The sequence below is a fragment of the Ambystoma mexicanum genome, chromosome 3q, assembly GCF_040938575.1.
Source record: "Ambystoma mexicanum isolate Mex_15411 chromosome 3q, UKY_AmexF1_1, whole genome shotgun sequence".
Taxonomy (NCBI): Eukaryota; Metazoa; Chordata; class Amphibia; order Caudata; family Ambystomatidae; genus Ambystoma; species Ambystoma mexicanum.
The window spans coordinates 1,033,789,797-1,033,817,523 of record NC_090926.1 but is presented as its reverse complement, the minus strand read 5'-3'; the positions used below and the strand labels follow the sequence as shown (position 1 = coordinate 1,033,817,523).

Genomic DNA, 27,727 nt, shown 5'->3' with positions numbered 1-27,727 from the left:
CAGTATCGCCATGCCACCACTATGCCACTGTGCTGGCCTTCTGCACTGACCATCCTTCTGCCCCCAGTATCTACATGCCCCCATTACCCCACTGTGCTGGTCCTCTGCACAGACCATACTTCTGAACCCAGTATCCCCTGGCTCCCACTATCCCACTGTGCTGGCCTTCTGCACTGACCACCATTCTGCTCACAGTATCCTCAAGCTCCCACTATCCCACTGTGCTGGCATTCTGCACTGACCACCCTTCTGCTCCCAGTATCCCCAAGCTCCCACTATCCACCTGTGCTGGACTTTTACACTGACCATCCTTCTGCACTCAGTATCCCAATGCCCCCACTATCCCACTATGCTGGCCTTCTGCACTTACCACCCTTCTGCTCCCAGTATCCCCAACTCCCACTATCCCACTGCGCTGGCCTTCTGCACTGACCACCCTTCTGCTCCCATTATCCCCATGCCCCCACTATCCCACTGTGCTGGCCTTCTGCACTGACCATCCTTCTGCACCCAGTATCCCCATGCCCCCACAATCCCACTGTGCTGGCCTTCTGCACTGACCATCCTTCGGCACCCAGTATCCCCAAGCTCCCACTATCCCACTGTTCTGGCCTTCTGCACTGACCATCCTTCAGCGCCCAGTATCTCCAAGCTCCCACTATCCCACTGTGCTGGCCTTGTGCACTGACCATCCTTCTGCACCCAGTATCCCCACACTACCACTATCCCACCATGCTGGCCTTCTGCATTGACCATCCTTCTGCACCCAGTATCCCCAACTCCCACTATCCCACTGTGCTGGCCTTCTACACTGACCATCCTTCTGTACCCAGTATCCCCAAGCTTCCACTATCCCACTGTGCTGGCCTTCTGCACTGACCACCCTTCTGCTCCCAGTATCCAAATGCCCTCACGATACCACTGTGCTGGCCTTCTGCACTGACCATCCTTCTGCACTCAGTATCCCCAAGCTCCCAATATCCCACTGTGCTGGCCTTCTAGACCCACCATCCTTCTGCACCCTGTATCCCCATGCCACCACGATCCCACTTTGCTGACCTTCTGCACTGACCACCCTTCTGCTCCCAGTATCCCCATGTCCCCACTATCCCACTGTGCTGGCCTTCTGCACTGACCACCCTTCTGCTCCCAGTATCCACATGCCCCCACTATCCCACTGTGCTAGCCTTCTGCACTGACCACCCTTCTGCTCCCAGTATCCCCAAGCTCCCACTATCCCACTGTGCTGACCTTCTCCACTAACCATCCTTCTGCTCACAGGGTCCCCACGCCCCAACTATCCCACTGTGCTGGCCCTCTGCACTGACCATCCTTCTGCGCCCAGTATCCCCAAGCTCCCACTATCCCACTGTGCTGGCCTTCTGCACTGACCACCCTTCTGCGCCCAGTATCCCCAAGCTTCCACTATCCCACTGTGCTGGCCTTCTACACTGACCACCCTTCTGCACCCAGTATCCCCAAGCTCCCACTATCCCACTGTGCTGGCCTTCTGCACTGACCACCCTTCTGCGCCAAATATCCCCATGCTCCCACTATCCCACTGTGCTGGCCTTCTGTACCGACTACCCTTCTGCGCCCAGTATCCCCATGCCACCACTATCCCACTGTGCTGGCCTTCTGCACTGACAACCCTTCTGCGCCCAGTATCCCCATGCTACCACTGTCCCAATGTGCTGGCCTTCTGCACTGACCACCCTTCTGCGCCCAGTATCCCCATGCTCCCATTATCCCACTGTGCTGGCCTTCTGCACTGACAACCCTTCTGCGCCCAGTATCCCCATGCTCCCATTATCCCACTGTGCTGGCCTTCTGCACTGACAACCCTTCTGCGCCCAGTATCCCCAAGCTACCACAATCCCTCTGTGCTGGCCTTCTGCACTGACCACCATTTTGAGCCTAGTATCACCAAGCTCCCACTATCCCACTGTGCTGGCATTCTGCACAGACGATCCATCTGCGCCCAGTATCCCCAAGCTTTCACTATCCCACTGTGCTGGCCTTCTGCACTGACAACCCTTCTGAGCCCAGTATCCCCAAGCTACCACTGTCCCAATGTGCTGGCCTTCTGCACTGACAACCCTTCTTCACCCAGTATCCCCAAGCTACCACTATCCCAATGTGCTGGCCTTCTGCACTGACCACCCTTCTGCACCCAGTATCGCCATGCCCCCACAATCCCACTGTGCTGGCCTTCTGCACTGACCACCATTCTTCGCCTAGTATCCACAAGCTCCCACTATCCCACTGTGCTGGCATTCTGCACTGATCACCCTTCTGCACCCAGCATCCCCAAGCTCACACTATCCCACTGTGCTGGCCTTCTGCACTGACCATCCTTCTGCTCCCAGTATCCCCACGCCCTCACTTTCCCACTGTGCTCGCCTTCTGCACTGACCATCCTTCTGTACTCAGTATCCCCAAGCATGCAATATCCCACTGTGCTGGCCTTCTACACTGACCATCCTTCTGCTCCCAGCATCCCCATGCCCCCACTATCCCACTGTGCTGGCCTTCTGCACTGACCATCCTTCTGCTCACAGTATCACCATGCCACCACTATCCCACTGTGCTGGCCTTCTGCACTGACCACCCTTCTGCGCCCAGTATCCCCATGCCCCTACTATCCCACTGTGCTGTCCCTCTGCATTGACCATACTCCTGAACCTAGAATCCCCAAGCTCCCACTATCCCACTGTGCTGGCCTTCTGGACTGACCACCATTCTGCTCCCAGTATCCCCAAGCTCCCACCATCCCACTGTGCTGGCCTTCTGCACTGACCATCCTTCAGCGCCGAGTATCCCCAAGCTCCCACTATCCCACTGTGCTGGCTTTGTGCACTGACCATCCTTCTGCACCCAGTATCCCCACGCTACCACTATCCCACCATGCTGGCCTTCTGCATTGACCATCCTTCTGCACCCAGTATCCCCAAGCTCCCACTATCCCACTGTGCTGGCCTTCTACACTGACCATCCTTCTGCACCCAGTATCCCCAAACTCCCACTCTCCCACTGTGCTGGCCTTCTACACTGACCATCCTTCTGCACCCAGTATCCCCATGCTCCCACTATCCCACTGTGCTGGCCTTCTGCATCGACCACCCTTCTGCTCCCAGTATCCCAAACTAGCACTATCCCAATGTGCTGGCCTTCTGCACTGACAACCCTTCTGCGCCCAGTATCCCCATGCTACCACTGTCCCAATGTGCTGGCCTTCTGCACTGACCACCCTTCTGCGCCCAGTATCCCCATGCTCCCATTATCCCACTGTGCTGGCCTTCTGCACTGACAACCCTTCTGCGCCCAGTATCCCCATGCTCCCATTATCCCACTGTGCTGGCCTTCTGCACTGACAACCCTTCTGCGCCCAGTATCCCCAAGCTACCACAATCCCTCTGTGCTGGCCTTCTGCACTGACCACCATTTTGAGCCTAGTATCACCAAGCTCCCACTATCCCACTGTGCTGGCATTCTGCACAGACCACCCTTCTGCACCCAGTATCCCCAAGCTCCCACTGTCCCACTGTGCTTGCCTTCTACACTGACCATCCATCTGCGCCCAGTATCCCCAAGCTTTCACTATCCCACTGTGCTGGCCTTCTGCACTGACAACCCTTCTGAGCCCAGTATCCCCAAGCTACCACTGTCCCAATGTGCTGGCCTTCTGCACTGACAACCCTTCTTCACCCAGTATCCCCAAGCTACCACTATCCCAATGTGCTGGCCTTCTGCACTGACCACCCTTCTGCACCCAGTATCGCCATGCCCCCACAATCCCACTGTGCTGGCCTTCTGCACTGACCACCATTCTTCGCCTAGTATCCACAAGCTCCCACTATCCCACTGTGCTGGCATTCTGCACTGATCACCCTTCTGCACCCAGCATCCCCAAGCTCACACTATCCCACTGTGCTGGCCTTCTGCACTGACCATCCTTCTGCTCCCAGTATCCCCACGCCCTCACTTTCCCACTGTGCTCGCCTTCTGCACTGACCATCCTTCTGTACTCAGTATCCCCAAGCATGCAATATCCCACTGTGCTGGCCTTCTACACTGACCATCCTTCTGCTCCCAGTATCCCCATGCCCCCACTATCCCACTGTGCTGGCCTTCTGCACTGACCATCCTTCTGCTCACAGTATCACCATGCCACCACTATCCCACTGTGCTGGCCTTCTGCACTGACCACCCTTCTGCGCCCAGTATCCCCATGCCCCTACAATCCCACTGTGCTGGCCCTCTGCATTGACCATACTCCTGAACCTAGAATCCCCAAGCTCCCACTATCCCACTGTGCTGGCCTTCTGGACTGACCACCATTCTGCTCCCAGTATCCCCAAGCTCCCACCATCCCACTGTGCTGGCCTTCTGCACTGACCATCCTTCAGCGCCCAGTATCCCCAAGCTCCCACTATCCCACTGTGCTGGCTTTGTGCACTGACCATCCTTCTGCACCCAGTATCCCCACGCTACCACTATCCCACCATGCTTGCCTTCTGCATTGACCATCCTTCTGCACCCAGTATCCCCAAGCTCCCACTATCCCACTGTGCTGGCCTTCTACACTGACCATCCTTCTGCACCCAGTATCCCCAAGATTCCACTATCCCACTGTGCTACCCTTCTGCACTGACCACCCTTCTGCACCCAGTATCCCCATGCTCCCACTATCCCACTGTGCTGGCCTTCTGCATCGACCACCCTTCTGCTCCCAGTATCCCAAACTAGCACTATCCCAATGTGCTGGCCTACTGCACTGACCACCCTTCTGCATCCAGTATCCCCATGCCCCCACAATCCCACTGTGCTGGCCTTCTGCACTGACAACCATTTGGGGCCTAGTATCCACAAGCTCCCACTATCCCACTGTGCTGGCCTTCTGCATCGACCACCCTTCTGCTCCCAGTATCCCAAACTAGCACTATCCCACTGTGCTGGCATTCTGCACTGACCACCCTTCTGCACCCAGTATCCCCAAGCTCCCACTATCCCACTGTGCTGGCCTTCTGCACTGACCATCCTTCTGCTCCCAGTATCCCCATGCCCTCACTATCCCACTGTGCTGGCCTTCTGCACTGACCATCCTTCTGCACCCAGTGTCCCCAAGCACCCAATATCCCACTGTGCTGGCTTTCTGCACTGACCATCCTTCAGCGCCCAGTATCCCCAAGCTCCCACTATCCCACTGTGCTGGCCTTGTGCACTGACCATCCTTCTGCATCCAGCATCCCCACGCTACCATTATCCCAACATGCTGGCCTTCTGCATTGACCATTCTTCTGCACCCAGTATCCCCAAGCTCCCACTGTTCCACTGTGCTGGCCTTCTACGCTGACCATCCTTCTGCACCCAGTATCCCCAAGCTAGCTCCCACTATCCCATTGTGCTGGCCTTCTGCACTGACCATCCTTCTGCTCCCAGTATCGCCATGCCACCACTATGCCACTGTGCTGGCCTTCTGCACTGACCATCCTTCTGCCCCCAGTATCTACATGCCCCCATTACCCCACTGTGCTGGTCCTCTGCACAGACCATACTTCTGAACCCAGTATCCCCTGGCTCCCACTATCCCACTGTGCTGGCCTTCTGCACTGACCACCATTCTGCTCACAGTATCCTCAAGCTCCCACTATCCCACTGTGCTGGCATTCTGCACTGACCACCCTTCTGCTCCCAGTATCCCCAAGCTCCCACTATCCACCTGTGCTGGACTTTTACACTGACCATCCTTCTGCACTCAGTATCCCAATGCCCCCACTATCCCACTATGCTGGCCTTCTGCACTTACCACCCTTCTGCTCCCAGTATCCCCAACTCCCACTATCCCACTGCGCTGGCCTTCTGCACTGACCACCCTTCTGCTCCCATTATCCCCATGCCCCCACTATCCCACTGTGCTGGCCTTCTGCACTGACCATCCTTCTGCACCCAGTATCCCCATGCCCCCACAATCTCACTGTGCTGGCCTTCTGCACTGACCATCCTTCGGCACCCAGTATCCCCAAGCTCCCACTATCCCACTGTTCTGGCCTTCTGCACTGACCATCCTTCAGCGCCCAGTATCTCCAAGCTCCCACTATCCCACTGTGCTGGCCTTGTGCACTGACCATCCTTCTGCACCCAGTATCCCCACACTACCACTATCCCACCATGCTGGCCTTCTGCATTGACCATCCTTCTGCACCCAGTATCCCCAACTCCCACTATCCCACTGTGCTGGCCTTCTACACTGACCATCCTTCTGTACCCAGTATCCCCAAGCTTCCACTATCCCACTGTGCTGGCCTTCTGCACTGACCACCCTTCTGCGCCCAGTATCCCCATGCCACCACTATCCCACTGTGCTGGCCTTCTACACTGACCATCCTTCTGCACCCAGTATCCCCAAGCTAGCTCCCACTATCCCACTGTGCTGGCCTTCTGCACTGACCACCCTTCTGCACCCAGTATCCCCATGCCCCCACAATCCCATTGTGCTGGCCTTCTGCACTGACCACCATTCTGTGCCTAGTATCCACAAGCACCCACTATCCCACTGTGCTGGCATTCTGCACTGACCATCCTTCTGCACCCAGTATCCCCAAGCTCCTACTATCCCACTATGCTGGCCTTCTGCACTGACCATCCTTCTGCTCCCAGTATCCAAATGCCCTCACGATACCACTGTGCTGGCCTTCTGCACTGACCATCCTTCTGCACTCAGTATCCCCAAGCTCCCAATATCCCACTGTGCTGGCCTTCTAGACCCACCATCCTTCTGCACCCTGTATCCCCATGCCACCACGATCCCACTTTGCTGACCTTCTGCACTGACCACCCTTCTACTCCCAGTATCCCCATGTCCCCACTATCCCACTGTGCTGGCCTTCTGCACTGACCACCCTTCTGCTCCCAGTATCCACATGCCCCCACTATCCCACTGTGCTAGCCTTCTGCACTGACCACCCTTCTGCTCCCAGTATCCCCAAGCTCCCACTATCCCACTGTGCTGACCTTCTCCACTAACCATCCTTCTGCTCACAGGGTCCCCACGCCCCAACTATCCTACTGTGCTGGCCCTCTGCACTGACCATCCTTCTGCGCCCAGTATCCCCAAGCTCCCACTATCCCACTGTGCTGGCCTTCTGCACTGACCACCCTTCTGCGCCCAGTATCCCCAAGCTTCCACTATCCCACTGTGCTGGCCTTCTACACTGACCACCCTTCTGCACCCAGTATCCCCAAGCTCCCACTATCCCACTGTGCTGGCCTTCTGCACTGACCACCCTTCTGCGCCAAATATCCCCATGCTCCCACTATCCCACTGTGCTGGCCTTCTGTACCGACTACCCTTCTGCGCCCAGTATCCCCATGCCACCACTATCCCACTGTGCTGGCCTTCTGCACTGACAACCCTTCTGCGCCCAGTATCCCCATGCTACCACTGTCCCAATGTGCTGGCCTTCTGCACTGACCACCCTTCTGCGCCCAGTATCCCCATGCTCCCATTATCCCACTGTGCTGGCCTTCTGCACTGACAACCCTTCTGCGCCCAGTATCCCCATGCTCCCATTATCCCACTGTGCTGGCCTTCTGCACTGACAACCCTTCTGCGCCCAGTATCCCCAAGCTACCACAATCCCTCTGTGCTGGCCTTCTGCACTGACCACCATTTTGAGCCTAGTATCACCAAGCTCCCACTATCCCACTGTGCTGGCATTCTGCACAGACCACCCTTCTGCACCCAGTATCCCCAAGCTCCCACTGTCCCACTGTGCTTGCCTTCTACACTGACCATCCATCTGCGCCCAGTATCCCCAAGCTTTCACTATCCCACTGTGCTGGCCTTCTGCACTGACAACCCTTCTGAGCCCAGTATCCCCAAGCTACCACTGTCCCAATATGCTGGCCTTCTGCACTGACAACCCTTCTTCACCCAGTATCCCCAAGCTACCACTATCCCAATGTGCTGGCCTTCTGCACTGACCACCCTTCTGCACCCAGTATCGCCATGCCCCCACAATCCCACTGTGCTGGCCTTCTGCACTGACCACCATTCTTCGCCTAGTATCCACAAGCTCCCACTATCCCACTGTGCTGGCATTCTGCACTGATCACCCTTCTGCACCCAGCATCCCCAAGCTCACACTATCCCACTGTGCTGGCCTTCTGCACTGACCATCCTTCTGCTCCCAGTATCCCCACGCCCTCACTTTCCCACTGTGCTCGCCTTCTGCACTGACCATCCTTCTGTACTCAGTATCCCCAAGCATGCAATATCCCACTGTGCTGGCCTTCTACACTGACCATCCTTCTGCTGCCAGTATCCCCATGCCCCCACTATCCCACTGTGCTGGCCTTCTGCACTGACCATCCTTCTGCTCACAGTATCACCATGCCACCACTATCCCACTGTGCTGGCCTTCTGCACTGACCACCCTTCTGCGCCCAGTATCCCCATGCCCCTACTATTCCACTGTGCTGGCCCTCTGCATTAACCATACTCCTGAACCTAGAATCCCCAAGCTCCCACTATCCCACTGTGCTGGCCTTCTGGACTGACCACCATTCTGCTCCCAGTATCCCCAAGCTCCCACCATCCCACTGTGCTGGCCTTCTGCACTGACCATCCTTCAGCGCCCAGTATCCCCAAGCTCCCACTATCCCACTGTTCTGGCTTTGTGCACTGACCATCCTTCTGCACCCAGTATCCCCACGCTACCACTATCCCACCATGCTGGCCTTCTGCATTGACCATCCTTCTGCACCCAGTATCCCCAAGCTCCCACTATCCCACTGTGCTGGCCTTCTACACTGACCATCCTTCTGCACCCAGTATCCCCAAACTCCCACTATCCCACTGTGCTGGCCTTCTACAGTGACCATCCTTCTGCGCCCAGTATCCCCATGCCACCACTATCCCACTGTGCTGGCCTTCTACACTGACCATCCTTCTGCACCCAGTATCCCCAAGCTAGCTCCCACTATCCCACTGTGCTGGCCTTCTGCACCGACCATCCTTCAGCGCCCAGTATCCCCATGCCCCCACTATCCCACTGTGCTTGCCTTCTGCACTGAACACCCTTCTGCTCCCAGTATCCCCAAGCTTCCACCACCCCACTGTGCTGGCCTTCTGCACTGACCATCCTTCTGCACCCAGTATCCCCATGTCCCCACAATCCCACTGTGCTGGCCTTCTGCACTGACCATCCTTATGCGCCCAGTATCGCCAAGCTACCACTATCCCAATGTGTTGGCCTTCTGCACTGACCACCAATCTGCACCCAGCATCCCCAAGCTCCCACTATCCCACTGTGCTGGCCTTCTACACTGACCATCCTTATGCGCCCAGTATCGCCAAGCTACCACTATCCCAATGTGCTGGCCTTCTGCACTGACCACCCTTCTGCACCCAGTATCCCCATGCCCCCACAATCCCAATGTGCTGGCCTTCTGCACTGACCACCATTCTGTGCCTAGTATCCACAAGCTCCCACTATCCCACTGTGCTGGCATTCTGCACTGACCATCCTTCTGCACCCAGTATCCCCAAGCTCCTACTATCCCACTATGCTGGCCTTCTGCACTGACCATCCTTCTGCTCCCAGTATACAAATGCCCTCACGATACCACTGTGCTGGCCTTCTGCACTGACCATCCTTCTGCACTCAGTATCCCCAAGCTCCCAATATCCCACTGTGCTGGCCTTCTAGACCCACCATCCTTCTGCACCCTGTATCCCCATGCCACCACGATCCCACTTTGCTGACCTTCTGCACTGACCACCCTTCTGCTCCCAGTATCCCCATGTCCCCACTATCCCACTGTGCTGGCCTTCTGCACTGACCAGTCTTCTGCTCCCAGTATCCACATGCCCCCACTATCCCACTGTGCTAGCCTTCTGCACTGACCACCCTTCTGCTCCCAGTATCCCCAAGCTCCCACTATCCCACTGTGCTGACCTTCTCCACTAACCATCCTTCTGCTCACAGGGTCCCCACGCCCCAACTATCCCACTGTGCTGGCCTTCTGCACTGTACACCCTTCTGCTCCCAGTATCCCCAAGCTTCCACTACCCCACTGTGCTGGCCTTCTGCACTGACCATCCTTCTGCACCCAGTATCCCCATGTCCCCACAATCCCACTGTGCTGGCCTTCTGCACTGACCATCCTTATGCGCCCAGTATCGCCAAGCTACCACTATCCCAATGTGTTGGCCTTCTGCACTGACCACCAATCTGCACCCAGCATCCCCAAGCTCCCACTATCCCACTGTGCTGGCCTTCTACACTGACCATCCTTATGCGCCCAGTATCGCCAAGCTACCACTATCCCAATGTGCTGGCCTTCTGCACTGACCACCCTTCTGCACCCAGTATCCCCATGCCCCCACAATCCCAATGTGCTGGCCTTCTGCACTGACCACCATTCTGTGCCTAGTATCCACAAGCTCCCACTATCCCACTGTGCTGGCATTCTGCACTGACCATCCTTCTGCACCTAGCATCCCCAAGCTCCTACTATCCCACTATGCTGGCCTTCTGCACTGACCATCCTTCTGCTCCCAGTATCCAAATGCCCTCACGATACCACTGTGCTGGCCTTCTGCACTGACCATCCTTCTGCACTCAGTATCCCCAAGCTCCCAATATCCCACTGTGCTGGCCTTCTAGACCCACCATCCTTCTGCACCCTGTATCCCCATGCCACCACGATCCCACTTTGCTGACCTTCTGCACTGACCACCCTTCTGCTCCCAGTATCCCCATGCCCCCACTATCCCACTGTGCTGGCCTTCTGCACTGACCACCCTTCTGCTCCCAGTATCCACATGCCCCCACTATCCCACTGTGCTAGCCTTCTGCACTGACCACCCTTCTGCTCCCAGTATCCCCAAGCTCCCACTATCCCACTGTGCTGACCTTCTCCACTAACCATCCTTCTGCTCACAGGGTCCCCACGCCCCAACTATCCCACTGTGCTGGCCCTCTGCACTGACCATCCTTCTGCGCCCAGTATCCCCAAGCTCCCACTATCCCACTGTGCTGGCCTTCTGCACTGACCACCCTTCTGCGCCCAGTATCCCCAAGCTTCCACTATCCCACTGTGCTGGCCTTCTACACTGACCACCCTTCTGCACCCAGTATCCCCAAGCTCCCACTATCCCACTGTGCTGGCCTTCTGCACTGACCACCCTTCTGCGCCAAATATCCCCATGCTCCCACTATCCCACTGTGCTGGCCTTCTGTACCGACTACCCTTCTGCGCCCAGTATCCCCATGCCACCACTATCCCACTGTGCTGGCCTTCTGCACTGACAACCCTTCTGCGCCCAGTATCCCCATGCTACCACTGTCCCAATGTGCTGGCCTTCTGCACTGACCACCCTTCTGCGCCCAGTATCCCCATGCTCCCATTATACCACTGTACTGGCCTTCTGCACTGACAACCCTTCTGCGCCCAGTATCCCCATGCTCCCATTATCCCACTGTGCTGGCCTTCTGCACTGACAACCCTTCTGCGCCCAGTATCCCCAAGCTACCACAATCCCTCTGTGCTGGCCTTCTGCACTGACCACCATTTTGAGCCTAGTATCACCAAGCTCCCACTATCCCACTGTGCTGGCATTCTACACAGACCACCCTTCTGCACCCAGTATCCCCAAGCTCCCGCTGTCCCACTGTGCTTGCCTTCTACACTGACCATCCATCTGCGCCCAGTATCCCCAAGCTTTCACTATCCCACTGTGCTGGCCTTCTGCACTGACAACCCTTCTGAGCCCAGTATCCCCAACCTACCACTGTCCCAATGTGCTGGCCTTCTGCACTGACAACCCTTCTTCACCCAGTATCCCCAAGCTACCACTATCCCAATGTGCTAGCCTTCTGCACTGACCACCCTTCTGCACCCAGTATCGCCATGCCCCCACAATCCCACTGTGCTGGCCTTCTGCACTGACCACCATTCTTCGCCTAGTATCCACAAGCTCCCACTATCCCACTGTGCTGGCATTCTGCACTGATCACCCTTCTGCACCCAGCATCCCCAAGCTCACACTATCCCACTGTGCTGGCCTTCTGCACTGACCATCCTTCTGCTCCCAGTATCCCCACGCCCTCACTTTCCCACTGTGCTCGCCTTCTGCACTGACCATCCTTCTGTACTCAGTATCCCCAAGCATGCAATATCCCACTGTGCTGGCCTTCTACACTGACCATCCTTCTGCTCCCAGTATCCCCATGCCCCCACTATCCCACTGTGCTGGCCTTCTGCACTGACCATCCTTCTGCTCACAGTATCACCATGCCACCACTATCCCACTGTGCTGGCCTTCTGCACTGACCACCCTTCTGCGCCCAGTATCCCCATGCCCCTACTATTCCACTGTGCTGGCCCTCTGCATTGACCATACTCCTGAACCTAGAATCCCCAAGCTCCCACTATCCCACTGTGCTGGCCTTCTGGACTGATCACCATTCTGCTCCCAGCATCCCCAAGCTCCCACCATCCCACTGTGCTGGCCTTCTGCACTGACCATCCTTCAGCGCCCAGTATCCCCAAGCTCCCACTATCCCACTGTTCTGGCTTTGTGCACTGACCATCCTTCTGCACCCAGTATCCCCACGCTACCACTATCCCACTGTGCTGGCCTTCCACACTGACCATCCTTCTGCACCCAGTATCCCCAAACTCCCACTATCCCACTGTGCTGGCCTTCTACAGTGACCATCCTTTTGCGCCCAGTATCCCCATGCCACCACTCTCCCACTGTGCTGGCCTTCTACACTGACCATCCTTCTGCACCCAGTATCCCCAAGCTTCCACTATCCCACTGTGCTACCCATCTGCACTGACCACCCTTCTGCACCCAGTATCCCCATGCTCCCACTATCCCACTGTGCTGGCCTTCTGCATCGACCACCCTTCTGCTCCCAGTATCCCAAACTAGCACTATCCCAATGTGCTGGCCTACTGCACTGACCACCCTTCTGCACCCAGTATCCCCATGCCCCCACAATCCCACTGTGCTGGCCTTCTGCACTGACAACCATTCGGGGCCTAGTATCCACAAGCTCCCACTATCCCACTGTGCTGGCCTTCTGCATCGACCACCCTTCTGCTCCCAGTATCCCAAACTAGCACTATCCCACTGTGCTGGCATTCTGCACTGACCACCCTTCTGCACCCAGTATCCCCAAGCTCCCACTATCCCACTGTGCTGGCCTTCTGCACTGACCATCCTTCTGCTCCCAGTATCCCCATGCCCTCACTATCCCACTGTGCTGGCCTTCTGCACTGACCATCCTTCTGCACCCAGTGTCCCCAAGCACCCAATATCCCACTGTGCTGGCTTTCTGCACTGACCATCCTTCAGCGCCCAGTATCCCCAAGCTCCCACTATCCCACTGTGGTGGCCTTGTGCACTGACCATCCTTCTGCATCCAGTATCCCCACGCTACCATTATCCCAACATGCTGGCCTTCTGCATTGACCATTCTTCTGCACCCAGTATCCCCAAGCTCCCACTGTTCCACTGTGCTGGCCTTCTACGCTGACCATCCTTCTGCACCCAGTATCCCCAAGCTAGCTCCCACTATCCCATTGTGCTGGCCTTCTGCACTGACCATCCTTCTGCTCCCAGTATCGCCATGCCACCACTATTCCACTGTGCTGGCCTTCTGCACTGACCATCCTTCTGCCCCCAGTATCCACATGCCCCCATTACCCCACTGTGCTGGTCCTCTGCACAGACCATACTTCTGAACCCAGTATCCCCTGGCTCCCACTATCCCACTGTGCTGGCCTTCTGCACTGACCACCATTCTGCTCACAGTATCCTCAAGCTCCCACTATCCCACTGTGCTGGCATTCTGCACTGACCACCCTTCTGCTCCCAGTATCCCCAAGCTCCCACTATCCACCTGTGCTGGACTTTTACACTGACCATCCTTCGGCACCCAGTATCCCCAATCTCCCAATATCCAACTGTGCTGGCCTTCTACACCGACCATCCCTCTGCTCCCAGTATCACCAAGCTCCCACTATCCCATTGTACTGGCCTTCTGCACTGACAACCTATTTGCACCCAGTATCCCCAAGCTCCCATTGTCCCACTGTGCTGGCCTTCTGCACTGACCACCTTCTGCGCCCAGTATCCCCAAGCTCCCACTATCCCACTGTGCTGGACTTCTGCACTGACCACCCTTCTGCACCCAGTATCCCCAAGCTCCCACTATCCCACTGTGCTGTCCTTCTACTCTGACCCCCCTTCTGCGCCTAGTATCCCCAAGCTCCCACTATCCCACTGTGCTGTCCTTCTACTCTGACCCCCCTTCTGCGCCTAGTATCCCCAAGCTCCCACTATCCCACTGTGCTGGCCTTCTGCACTGACCATCCTTCTGCACCAGCATACACCTGATGCCGCCATCCTACTGTGCTGGCCTTCTACACAGGGCATCCTTTTGCACTTATCATACTTCCCCAGCACCGCAAAGTTTCTCATGCCACTGAGCGCAAAACCTAGCACGAATCGAAAAAGTGGAACAAAGTTTCTCTCACCGCCGTGTGAACCTAGCATGGATCGAAAAACCTGCATGACGTTTCTCGGGCCGAAACGTGAAACTAGTCCAGGCTGAAAAAAAGGCCCGCTAAAAGTTTCTCGTGCCAATGCATGAAACTTGCAAAGTTTTCTGTCTCGCTGCACAAAACTAGCACAGATCGCAAAAGAACCGCACACAGTTTCACATGTCCCTGCGCGAATATAGCACTATTCAAAACCCTGTGCGATGTTTCTCATGTGAGCGCATAGAACACGTAAGAATTAAAAAAAAAAAATACCCTAGGGAAGTATCTTGTCTCACTGCACAAAACCGACATGGATACAAAACACCACACTCAGCGCGCAACTGCACAAAACTGTGCAAAATTTCATTGGCCACGAAACCGTAATTCTGATTTCACAGAACGGGCGGAAACGAAATCCAGCGTAAATTCCACACTGTTTGCGGGCAGACATTTTGCCCACCCCTACTTCTGCCCCACCACCCGCCCAGCTTCACTGACCACCTCTTGTCACTGACCATCCTTCTGCACACACCATGCACCTGAACCCACATTCATGCTGTGCAAGCCGCCTACATCGTACCTCCTTCTGCACTTATCACACTTTCCCAATAACCCTTATTCTGCACCCACAAAACTACTGCCCCACCGCCCTCTCTTCGTCAATGACCCTACCCCTGCCACTGACCATCCTTCTGCATCCTGCATACACCTGAACCCACCTTCCTAATGTGCAAGCCTTCTATACAGAGCCTCCTTCTGCACTTTTGCAATGACCATCATTCTGCACCCACAAAACTACTCCCCCACCGCCCTCTCTTCGTCAATGACCCTACCCCTGCCACTGACCATCCTTCTGCATCCTGCATACACCTGAACCCACCTTCCTAATGTGCAAGCCTCATTCTGCACTTTTGCAATGACCATCATTCTGCACCCACAATACTTTTAATCTCCACAGCTTTATTGGGTAAAAAAACGTTTAGCATAAAAACATGTTAGCAATCATATACATAAACAGAATAAATCAGAAATACACTAAAAACAAACCAATACACTGCAATGAAAACCACAAAAAACACTTTTACAAATATTACATAATCATTATCTGCTATGACATCTTTTGAAGAGAGTACGCTCACAGCCTCATTATAATTTATTTTTTATTTTTTATTTTTAGTTATTAGAGTGAATCCAACTTGAAATAGAAACAATTCTGACCCAATAAGGGCTGCTGTCAAAGCTTGTTTATCACATTAATCCATAGCTGACAAAATTACCTCACTGCCATGGCTGGAGAAGTTCGGCAAATTCTCTATCCTCCCACTTATAAGATTCTACATAGGGAAGGTAGTTCCCATAATTCTTTATGGATTGGATTATAGCATTATAGCTTTGGAGATAGATTAGGATATAATAGAGTCTAGGATTTGGAAAAGTACTTTAGGCCTGCCGGTTTGTACTGCAATGGTTAGTTTGCGCTATGAACTAGGTCTTTCATCACTTAGATCATGGCTAGAATGGAAGTGGATGACTCTGTACAGACTAATCTGAGATCCTCCAAAGAATTCCTTATTTGAGGAAATCGCTATAGAGTACCAATTAGGGAACAATGTTTTCCTATGTAGATTGGAGCAAAACATTTTAGAACTCCTATCTGGCTGTGACTGCGATGCAGAATTCCTTCTACAGAACCCTTTGAAAGTGAAAGAAAAAATGAAATTGATCGATTGGTTAGACCCCATCAATGATATGCGAAAAACTAAAATATCAGCTTCCCTGTCACTATTAGATAAACGCCTTTCAACCGTGCCGGCTTACTTAAAGAAGTCCCCAAACCCTCGGTTTAGATCTACTTTCTTGAGGTTTCATTTAAATTTAATTCCTACCTTAGAGCTGTTAGCTATTAGAGATAAGGAAGGATTGATTGTACCGATTTGTGATAGGTGCCCTAGTAGTGATCTCCAGACTACCAAGCATTTGTTATCTAGTTGCTCTGGGACCTGGAGCATTAGGGCAGGTCTCTTGAATAGATTTGTTTATGATAAGTCTTATATTAATTCCGAGGAGTTCTGGGCAAGACTATCTTCGGGAAATGAGTCGGCCTTATCAATTGAGGTTGTAAGGTGTTTAAGGGAACTGAAGCTAGTTTTAGACTGAATTGTTAATGGTGATCTGTATTCCTGTTTATTTTTCTTTTGTCTTGTCTTTTTATTCAAGATGTTTTGCTGTTTTATATTTAGAATATGTACATTTTTGTTGGTTTGGATATTGTTTTATTTCTCGTCGAAATGTGTTAAAAGTCAAATTGGCTATTGCACAATAAATTAATTTAAAAAAAAAATAATCAAACTTTTTATGCCAAGGCCCCCTTGAGCAAGCAATAAATTGTTCTGGACCCCCCTGCCCCACCCCTCTGTGTTGATGTTCTTTTTTTTATAGAGATAGCTGCGAAATGTGCCCTGTTCCAGGCTGCTCTGTCCGTATGTGCGAGGAGGCTCAGGAGCTCCCCCTCGCACATAAAGACATGCAGTCCCCTTTCCAACCAGCTATGCAATGCTGGCGAAGCAAAACACCCCATCCTTGCATGGCTGGCATGTGTGGCTGGGGAATGAACTGAACTGTCAAAATGAAATAGGGTTTCCCCTTTGACAGGTCAGCCAGCCCAGGAGCACTCCCTCAGCTGGAAAAAGCAGCTGAGGGAGTGCTCATTGTTTCACTGGGCTGGCCCCTTAGCTCCTCCATAATGGGTGAGGGGGTCACAGGGTGGGCACCACCTCGCCATTATGGATGAGCCGCCAGGCTCGGACTAGCCTACTAGCCTGTTCCCCTTCCCTTCGCCTGGTCGCGCTCTGAAACACCTGTGTACGAGCGCAATACAAATAAAATATCATATCATAGGGCAATGCCTGTACCAAAAATACTAAATGCTAGTGTGGGCCAGTCAAAATGGGCCACCTTTTTGGCCAATGTGGGCCAGTTTGATGAGTTACTTCCCTATGCAGTTAGTAATTTTTACCATTGTTGCTGAATAAATATTCTATAAATATCACAATGCACTTACATTTTAACAGAAATCACCCCCTTGGGTACTATTCAAACAGTCTGTTAATGAATATCCATTTACAACAGCGGGCCACTTTTTCATTGGTGCCTGAGACAGTGTCATGCTTCACCCAGTCATGTGAGCTGCCCCTACCCATTTCTTCCAATCTAAATGTTAAAAAAAACAAAATATATATATATATTTTGTTAAAATTTCTTTTACATTTCATGCTGGGCTCTGGTGGCCCCCCAAGGATGCAGCCACGACCCCCCACGGGGCCATGCCCCACCGTTTGAATACCGCTGCTCTAACCCCTTCAGATTGTTGCCAGAATTACCACATCATCTGCATAGAAAAGGGTTGGCCACCTCCCGGGCTCAGAAGCACCCTCTTTCAGTGCATCAACTATGCACTGTATGTAGATTTACACAGCACATGGCCTTGACTGATCCTTCTCGAATCCATAGCGCACGGATGCCTCGGTTTCTGAATACAGCATTTTCATAGCTTCGACTAATGGCACGTCTGCATTAAACACCAGCCACAGTGTACTTCTTGGAACTGTCTCAAAAGCTGTCTTCAGGCACAAAAAGATGGCTTACCACTTGGTCTTTGCCAGGATTACATATTTTTGGATAAATAAAAACAGAAGGAAGCAATGGTCCACGTTGTCTCTACCGGCACGGAAGCCATCTTGTGCTTCAGTAGTTACCCCAACTTCATCTGCCCAGATTTGTAATTTGGTCAGGATGGCTTTACCAAATATTTTCCCGACGCAGTCCAATAGTGAAATCGTAGCACCCACAATGCTACTGCCCCACCACCCACCCTTCTGCCACTGACCACCGTTCTGCATTCAGCATAAACCGGACCCACCCTTCCTCCTGTGCAAGCCTTTTACCCATAACCTCCTTATGCACCAGCCGTCCTTCTGTACTCATCATACACCCTTCTTCACCGGAGATCCTCCCTCTGCCCTAACACTCCTCTTTTCCACCCATCCCACTTCATGGCCATCCTCCAGCACTGACTGCCCTTCTGCACATGGTGCTCGTCACCTCAAAACCTTCCTATACACTGTGGGACCAAAACACATGCTATTGGAGAGTGGGGTGTCAGGCGGGCCGTGTCCTTGTCTTACTTCAAGACACCCACTGGGTCATGCACGTGTTTTCTGTTGTCATTTGTTTGTTTACAGTGAGCTTGGAGTCCACAGAAGGGTAGACCACTCCTTTTTACAGCGGCACGGTGAACCAGTGCGGTGTTTACCAGTCAGCCAGCATAGGGTCTGCCACAGAATGGGGAACTGTAGGCGGAGGCTATAGGATTCTTATCGCTCAGTGTAAGACTATGCTCGCTATAGTATAGGATTTTTAAATATGTCCCTTGTGAATGTGAACAAAAACGTCTAGCTTGTAAATATTCTAAACATTAAAAAAAAAACAATCACATTTGTTTAAAACCCACTGGAAAAAATCCAGTGCTAATACAGTAAAATGTTAAAATACGCAAGAAACAAACAGTATCCAAAAATGTAGTTTTAAGAATAAACCACATATATACAGATCAAGGGGTGCAGTCAAGCCGTCGACATTGTTTTAAATTCGAACTATTTCATTCTCTGTTTTTGTCCAGACATCCATTTACATCGACCGTGCACGCACACACCGCATTTTCCACCCCCTCACTTTAAAGGGAGTTCCAGCTTTTTAATACATGTGATGATAATATTAATAATGAATAGTAATGGGCGTTCTTATATAACACTTCATGCCGGATGCGTTCACCTTGTAAAATGTCGTCATCACCACCAGGTTCGATTGCACTGTAATGGGACCTAATAATAGGACAGCGATAATGCCCCTCCCAGGGCTTGTCGAGAGACTGCTGCCGGCTGCAGGAATGTGCATCAGGTTGGATTACAGCGCTGCTTCACTTTTAGGAATTCGTTGTCAAGGTGGATATGTTCCAAAACGACACATAATTCTTTAACAACTGGTGCATCTCACCAAGTTAACCACGGTACAATAGTTTCAGCGCCCACATGCACACCTGAGTGATGAAGGATGTGAGGCATACTAATCCCACATGCACACCTGAGTGATGGAGGATGTGAGGCATACACCATCCCACATGCACACCTGAGTGATGAAGGATGTGAGGCATATCAATCCCACATGCACACCTGAGTGATGGAGGAGATGAAGAATGTGAGGCATACCCCATCCCACTGCACACCCGAGTGATGAAGGGTGTGAGGCATATCAATCCCACATGCACACCTGAGTGATGAAGGATGTGAGGCATACCCCATCCCACATGCACACCTGAGTGATGGAGGAGATGAAGAATGTGAGGCATACCCCCATCCCACATGCACACCTGAGTGATGGAGGATGTGAGGCATACCCCCATCCCACATGCACACCTGAGTGATGGGGAATGTGAGGCATGCCAATCCCACATGCGCACCTGAGTGATGGAGGATGTGCGGCATACCCCCATCCCACATGCACACCTGAGGGATGAAGGCAGACCTTAGTGATGAAGGATATGAGGCATACCGCATCCCACATGCACACCTGAGTGATGAAGGCACACCTTAGTGATGAAGGATGTGAAGCATACCCCATCCCACATGCACACCCTTGAAGAAAGCAGTCTGCCCTTTTTAGTGGCAGAGAACAGCAGGGCTGCCCTATTGCAAGTGACAATAGCCACCTCAAGCACATTGCTGTACAGTTGAAAGCCTGGAACCTATGTTCCTTTCTTGCTATAGACATTTCATTATCAAAATGTCTAGTGTTGCCCTAGAAACTCCCTAGATACCAATAGGACATCCGCTAATGGAACCAATCCCCAGTGCAATGGCAATGGGCCCTGCCCACTGCCCACAGACATCACCAATAGCAGGCTTCTTGCTTTACTAATACAGTAATCAGAAGGCTGAACTAGCCTGTATCTTGATGAGAAAGAAATCCATGGAGATGAAAGCTATCTGGACTTTCGATATAGAGGGGCCTACGGTGGTCTGCGGGCGCACCGCAGTGTAAGCACATACATGATCATCACGCTTTCTATGTCCCTGAACTAGCAGGGTGTAAGTTACACTGGCCTTGGTTGGACTACATAGGTGGAAGTAGGCATGTCATTTCACTCAGGGCATGGCACCCATCATTGAGAGAGGACGTGTTATCCTGACACCAGCCTCGTATCTGAAAGCCTCTATGCTTCAGCCCACTTGTTCTTCAGTGATCCTCCAGAAATCAGAAATAGACAATTTCCTATCATACAGCTTCACTTGGCCTCTCCTCGATGACTCCGTCTTAGGGGGATGCCTGCAAATCCCCCATTGTACTGTACAATCTGTGACACAGCCCCTTGCCATGGGTTCCCCAGCAGATCACAGGAGGGCATGAGGAGCACATCCCTGGATGATATGACCAGGCCCGGTCACTGATTATTTCTTTCTCAAAAACTCCCAGCCTCTGGATTCATCACTCGATGGCATCGCTCTTGCCATGAGCCACATAGTTGGTCAAACTCGCCCACTCTACCTCAACTGTTATACCCATCCTGTCTCTAATCCATGCATGGAATTTCGTGTAGAGTGATCTGACCGATTCCATGGACCTTCTCGCAAAGTTCACGAAGCCCAGCACCTCTCTGTGGAACTTCCAAGCCATCAATTCTAACTCATTCTTTGCATGGAGTGAAGCCACAGCCAATTCCTCTGTCGCCCCGGCCACACTGACTAGAACATAGGACCTTGTCTTCAGGTTGCTAATGCCCACCCAAGGAACACATCTGCCCAGTCTTCATGAGTCCATTTTGCCATAACGTTCGGCATCCTGGAAGCAAATCTCATTAATAAACTTCTGGAATGGTTGTACGTGCCAAAGCTCCCTGCATCTTTAATAGATTTTAGGTGCTGCGAGATGAGAACGTCCCTCCCCGTGTGCTGTCATTTCCATTATTCTTGGGGCGTTGACATAATTGTAGTAGGTCCAGATCCACCAATCAGCAATATTTTTTGTTAAACACTGCACGTTCGTCCTTGTATAATTTCTTTTTTCATGATTTCTCATTCAGTAATTGGTAAATGTTGCCCGGGACGGCACGGTGCGCCGCACTCGTCTAATAAGTCCTATATCTGGACCTTATCAGTATTCTTTGAATCCCTCATTAATGCCTGATTGTATGATTGGCAACTCTCCTTTTGCCTTTCTAATTGCCATTCCCTCTCGGTCCGGTGGCTCACGTTTAACTAATTACAGTAACAGGCTTCCTAATTAATCACATTATGCATGTACTTTGCACACGTTCTTCAAGGGTTATAATGTTTTCATGCTATCCACAACAGCTTGAGATGTTATGCCCCGGTCTGCAAGGGACTCTGTAGTTCAAAGTCCCGCTTCTATCCGCTTAGCTCGATGGACGATAGTGTCTTCCACGATTGTCAACGTTTGACCAATTGTTGATGCCACCATGCGCACCACTTGTATGCCCCTTCACCTGAAGACACCCTCCCAAGACTTCTATGGCCTGACAATATCTTCAGTTTAGCCTTAATGTCCCTTAAGCAGGTTTTATAACATGATGTATCATGATGGTGTGAAGGTGTGAAGGTAGAGTGTATGCGGCGCCCAACTCTCCGTCTCCAGGCTAGGAGGTTAACAGCCCCCACCCACCTGTCCAAATGAAGCGCCACTGCTAAAGGTCCCGACGCTCTTCAGTTCAGGTATTAAATTTATGTGAGCTCCCGAATGGTCTCGCTCTCTATGGAAATCCTATTGACGCCGGTGGAGACTCTGTCTCCAGTTACGCGTGTGTCGAATACATCCTATAAACTATATGTTGGCATCTGCATATGTTCGTGAACTAAAATTCTAATCCTGGCTATCCTGGGATCAGGAATCTAAGTGAGGACCAGCGATTCCGGCGAAACCGTTGCCTTAGATGTATAGTGCACTCTATCATGCAAGTCTATGCAAAAAGGACGAGCATACTCGTCCTTGGCAATTAAGAGGTTAGAATAAATGTGACGGCATCCATGTATGAGGGCACAGCAGTAAATCGAAGAAATACTCCAGTCATCAAAAGCACCCAAGCTCTGGTAAGACCTACTTGCATATTCCCGTTATAGGTCTTTTCAGTGACCCACCCCCCCCCCACAACTCCACCTGCCAACACGTATTGCAGCCCCGCTGGAGTATAACGACTACACGCAATATAAATCTGAGCCTTCTGGCCAATAGTAACGCTTTTCATGGCCTCCTGCCATTAGGTGGGTCTTGTTTAGAACTATGGTGTTTCTGTCTGTATCTCAAGTAGGATCCGTTCATGTAGTTATTGAATCCATGCACGTTCCAGCGGTTCCTTTGTACTCTTTTCATTTGTGTTTCACGCAACGTGGCACTCATGTGAGTTGCCCTGGTTCTTGCCTTGTTTCTCTAGAGAGAGCTATAACATGTACAGGTGAATGCAACCCACCCCAATACCCACCACCCTCCGATTTCCTACTAACTGTAGTTGATCCATTCGAGCTCCAACCAACCGAACCATCGCTCATTCCTTCTCATCCAATCATCTTCTTGCTTATTCAGATGCCCTCTGTTTAGGCCACTGTGGATCTGTGAAGGCCTCCTGAAAATGGCTATGCTGCAGCCCCTGGCGAATGTCTCCCTCCTTATTGAGGCCAGAGGGTGTCACTCCTGTATCTCTCATCAATTCTCCCAACCCCATTTTAAGTAATGCATCCCAAACTTCCTCAGGCTTTGTGTTAAAGCAACATCTGGGCTATCTGCCATGATTAAACACCAGTGCCCACATTACTGCACCTCTTAAGGGTCAATATGTAATGACCTGTAAATATGGGTCATCTTGATGAATTTGCAACAAAGTGAAATGACAAAGCTGCTGTTGATGTTCATGTGACCGCCCACAGGGATCTGAAAAAGGGCAATTCCTACTCCACTCTGCTGCCTTTTGTAGGACTTATTCAATTACATTTAGCATTTTGATATGTTTGAGATCAAATAAGTCGCTATCAGATCTCTTTATCTGAGTGCAGTATTCCTGACACCACACGCGAGACTCAGGGCCTGATTCATGGAATTATTTGCAACTTGCAAAGTGTCTTTTCACTGGTGCCAAGTGACATTGCACTGCCAACAAATACCCTGATTCATGGAACAGTGCAAAGTGTATTTTTGCAGTGCACGTCACTGCTCCATCCTGATTCATGGAAAAGTGCAACGTTTAGAAGCTACTTTGCACTGCAAAAATACACTTTGCACTGCCCCGTGAATCAGGGTGTTCATATTGATATTGATATTTTATTTATATCGTGCTCATACACAAGTGTTTCAGAACACGACCAGGCAAAGGGAGGGGAACAGGGGAGAATAAAAACAGCAATCTTACTAGGCCCGGTGACATCAAGAGCGGACAAGTGCAGGGGAAGGGAAAACAAGGTAGGAAAGAGCATGGTTGGGGGAGAAGTGGAAAGTGCGAGACAGAGGAGAGAATAGAATAAATAAAAATGAGTAAAAATAAATAAAGAGATATGGCCATAAACTATGGTAGTGCAGCCAGCAAGTGGCAAAGTGCAGGGTTAGTCAGATAGGGTGTGTCTGATAAGTGCAGAAGAAAAGAGAGTGGGGGACTGTATGGGTACAGATACAGACCGCAGTGTAGGGAGTGGCCCAGTGGCAGTGCAGGAGGGAGGCAGGGAGAGCAGGTACCTATGCCTGGGGAACAGAGGGTGGCCAGGTGCACAGTGACGAGAGAGAAAGCAGATCAACAGGGGAGAAAAGGGACAAAGGCAGAGGCGAAGAGGAAGGTCTTCCGCTGCTTCCGGAACCGGAGATGATTCTCCTCAAGTTTCAGAGTGGCAGGGAAGCTGTTCCAAAGGGATGCCCCAGCCCAGAACAAAGATCTGCCCCCAGCTCGTTTCTTAGAAAAATGACTGACCCCGAGGGAATTAGAAGAAGAAGAGAAAAGAGCTTGAGAGGGGAGGTATTTACGGAGGGTTAGTTGAAGATATTTTGGACCCAGGCCCCAGAAAGCATTGCGACAATGCAGAGGGTTTTAAATGTAATCCTTGCATCCTCTGGGAGCCAATGAAAGGATTTCAGAGCTCGAGAGATACGATCCCAGAGCTTGAGGAAAAGGACAAGTCTCGCAGTCCTTTTCTGGATTAGTTGTAAAGGGCGGAGAGTAGAGGCAGGTAGATTTAGGAAGAGGCTGTTACAGTAGTCCAACCTAGAGAGAACCAGAGCTTGAGAGACAGTGAGGTTCTGGGAGAAGGAGAGGAAAGGCAGAGCATCTCTAAGGAGATGCAGTAAGAAGTTTGACTTTTTATAGAAAAAAGAGATGTGCGCGAAGAAGGAAAGTGTGGAGTCAAATATAACCCATAGGTTCTTAGCCTCACAGGTGGGAGTAGGAGGAAGGTCAAGGGAGGCTGTCTAGAGAGTGAGGGGAAAGGATGGAGAAGGTGTACCAATGAGGAGGATCTCACTCTTGTTGGCATTTAGACAAAGGTTGTTTGCGGCACACCAATTATGAATGGTGATTAGGCAATCAGAGATGAGGGAAGGCGTGGAGGTGGCAAAAGACATCCTGAAAATGAGTTGGGTGTCATTGGCATAGCACTGGACATTTTTGCAGAAAATGGAAATGCAGTTGGCGAGGGTTGCCAGGTATTGGTTGAAAAGCCTAAGCGAGAGGTTAGACCCCTGGGGAACACCACAGGTAGAGAGGGAGACAGACGATAGGAAGGACCCAAGTGGTACCTGGGAGGTATGATCAGAGAGGAAAGAGGTCAGTCAGGCCTACACCTGATCAGTGATCGCCAAGTTGTCACGGAGATGATTGGCAGGGTGGTATGGTTAACCATGACAAAAGCAGAGGGGATATCCAGTAGGATGAGGACAGGGGGGATGTTAGAGTCAAGGTTGGAGAGCTGGTCTTCACAGATGTTCAGGAGAGTAGTTTCTGTGCTTCTGGCTGCTCTGAAGCCAGATTGATGGTCATTGTGAGAGCCAACAGAATCGGAGTGAAAGTTAAGATGAGAGATGGATTAATGGAAATTGGGAGATAGCTAGCCGGACAAGAAGGATCAGCTGTGGGTTTCTTGAGGAGAGGATGCACAAGGGAGTGCTTCACAGGGGAGGGGAACGATTCAGTGGCAAAGGAGAGGTTGCAGAAATCAGCAAGGGCCGGAGCAAGGATATCAATTTGGTCCTTAATGGTTTTCAAGGAAGAAGGATGGACCTGTTTCCATGAGGCTCTCAAAGATCAGATTTGTCTTGCGACCTCATCAGTGGAGGAAAGAGGAAAGGAGGAGAAGGAGGGAGAGGGGTGGCAGAAGCAGGGTCATTAAGCAGAGAAGGAGAGGGGAGAGGAGGGGGAGCAAAGACAAGTTGGCAGTGCAAAATGGTTGCCAGACATTTGGTCGAAAAAGTTTGGTCGACTGGAAAAATGGTCGAACCAATTTGGTCGAAAGCCAAATGGTCGAATTTTTTTATTTTTTTATTTTCACCCCTTTTTTTGGGGGGGGGGTCCCCCCCAACCCCCTTTTTTTTCTAAAAAACCCTTTTTTTCCCTAAACGAAAACCAAAAAAATACATATATAAATAAAATAAAAAATTCGACCATTTGGTTTTCGACCAATTTACAGTTGACCACTTGTCTGGACAGCGTGCAAAATCAATTTGCACCGCACAAAAATATCCATGAATCAGGCCCTTAGTGTACTAGAAAAAACAATTAATGGTATATTATTAGAAACAAAATACCTGAAATGTGCTCAACATATTGTTGTAAAGGGAGCATAATGCTAGGAAAATAAACTAAAATATCCTGGAATGCAAATGTGCTGATGTCAGGGCAATCTTATCTCCTGCTTGTGGACTCTGGAAGCAACCAGTAGCGGCCCGCCAAGCACCAATCCATTGAGGGGAGGAGCTAAAGTTGCAAATGTGCCACAGGTGGTGATATCACCCAAACAATCAACTGCAGAGGTAATGATTGTGTTAAATACCAGACTTTGTGAATGGGTCTATGTGTCAGAATATGATACATTCACACCCTGGACTCTTAAGTATGCTCACAGTTACATTGTGAAGTTGAGAGAAATCTTGACATATAGAAAGTGCAAACAGATGCATGCAACCAGAGGCGTAGGGTGCAAACAGGAATGGCACGGGGAGTCGGTGCCCCAATGTGATCAATCGAGCTACTGGAGCAATTTCTTACTCTAATAACGCCCGGGCCTTGTCTTGTGAAATAAATCCTCCACATACCTGAAAGCCTTTGGTTCTGCTGCTCCCTGGATTCGCAATCCTTTGAGCCGCTCCGCTCCCTGCGAAAAACTTACAGAGCCTCTGCCATTCTGACCTGTATACTCGGCAGGCTGCAAATCTGTGCAAACGAAGATAATGCAAGCACTGAAATGCACCGTCTTCAAATCATAGTTCATATTAACAATGCAATCACTTGACAATTGCGAAGATTGGAGGAACCGTCTTTTCAACCTTAGCCCCAACTCTGTGGAACTCACCCCCCCCTTCATTCGTCACACCCAAGATTACATGGCCTTCCACAAAGCTCTAAAAACCTGGCTCTTTCCATAATGTCGCTTAAGACCTTCGAATGCCGCGAAGACCCCCAAACGTTCAAAGAAATTCCGAGCAGTGACAACACTGAATACGACTGTTAAGTGACTAATAAAGCCAATCTGAATGCAGCAATTGCAAAACTTGTAATGAAACCCAGAATAGTGGGCTTGTAAGAATCAAACCTCCACTCCAGACACTCACCTCTCCTATCACTATGCTCACCCTCTACTCTACAAGAACACACAGTAGAGCGCAGCTACACCCCTCAATCACTTTCAGCCTCGCTGCTCACATATAAACAACACCCCACAAACACCTCAACATCCTGCTAGAACGCAGCTATAGCCCACGAAAATTGGTCTAGATGCACACATAGGACTCCTACACAGACCTAAGGCAGCCAGAATCCAGTCTCAGAGACCAGTTGCCTGGCTGCACACATACAACTGATCTCAGTACCACCACACCTAATGTTAGGATGCAGCTACCATCAGGC

General features: G+C 51.4%; 1 protein-coding gene across 4 annotated transcripts in view; it reads right to left on the bottom strand.

Moving 5' to 3' along the window:
• The window catches only part of RBFOX3 (RNA binding fox-1 homolog 3), a 3,087,537-nt gene that overhangs the window by 2,155,456 nt on the left and 904,354 nt on the right, over window positions 1-27,727 (bottom strand). For all 4 annotated transcript variants that reach the window (XM_069655212.1, XM_069655215.1, XM_069655213.1 and 1 more), the window contains one exon: window positions 26,917-27,034. The gene's annotated coding sequence lies outside the window, so the exon portion shown is untranslated. The remainder of the gene's footprint in view (window positions 1-26,916; window positions 27,035-27,727) is intronic.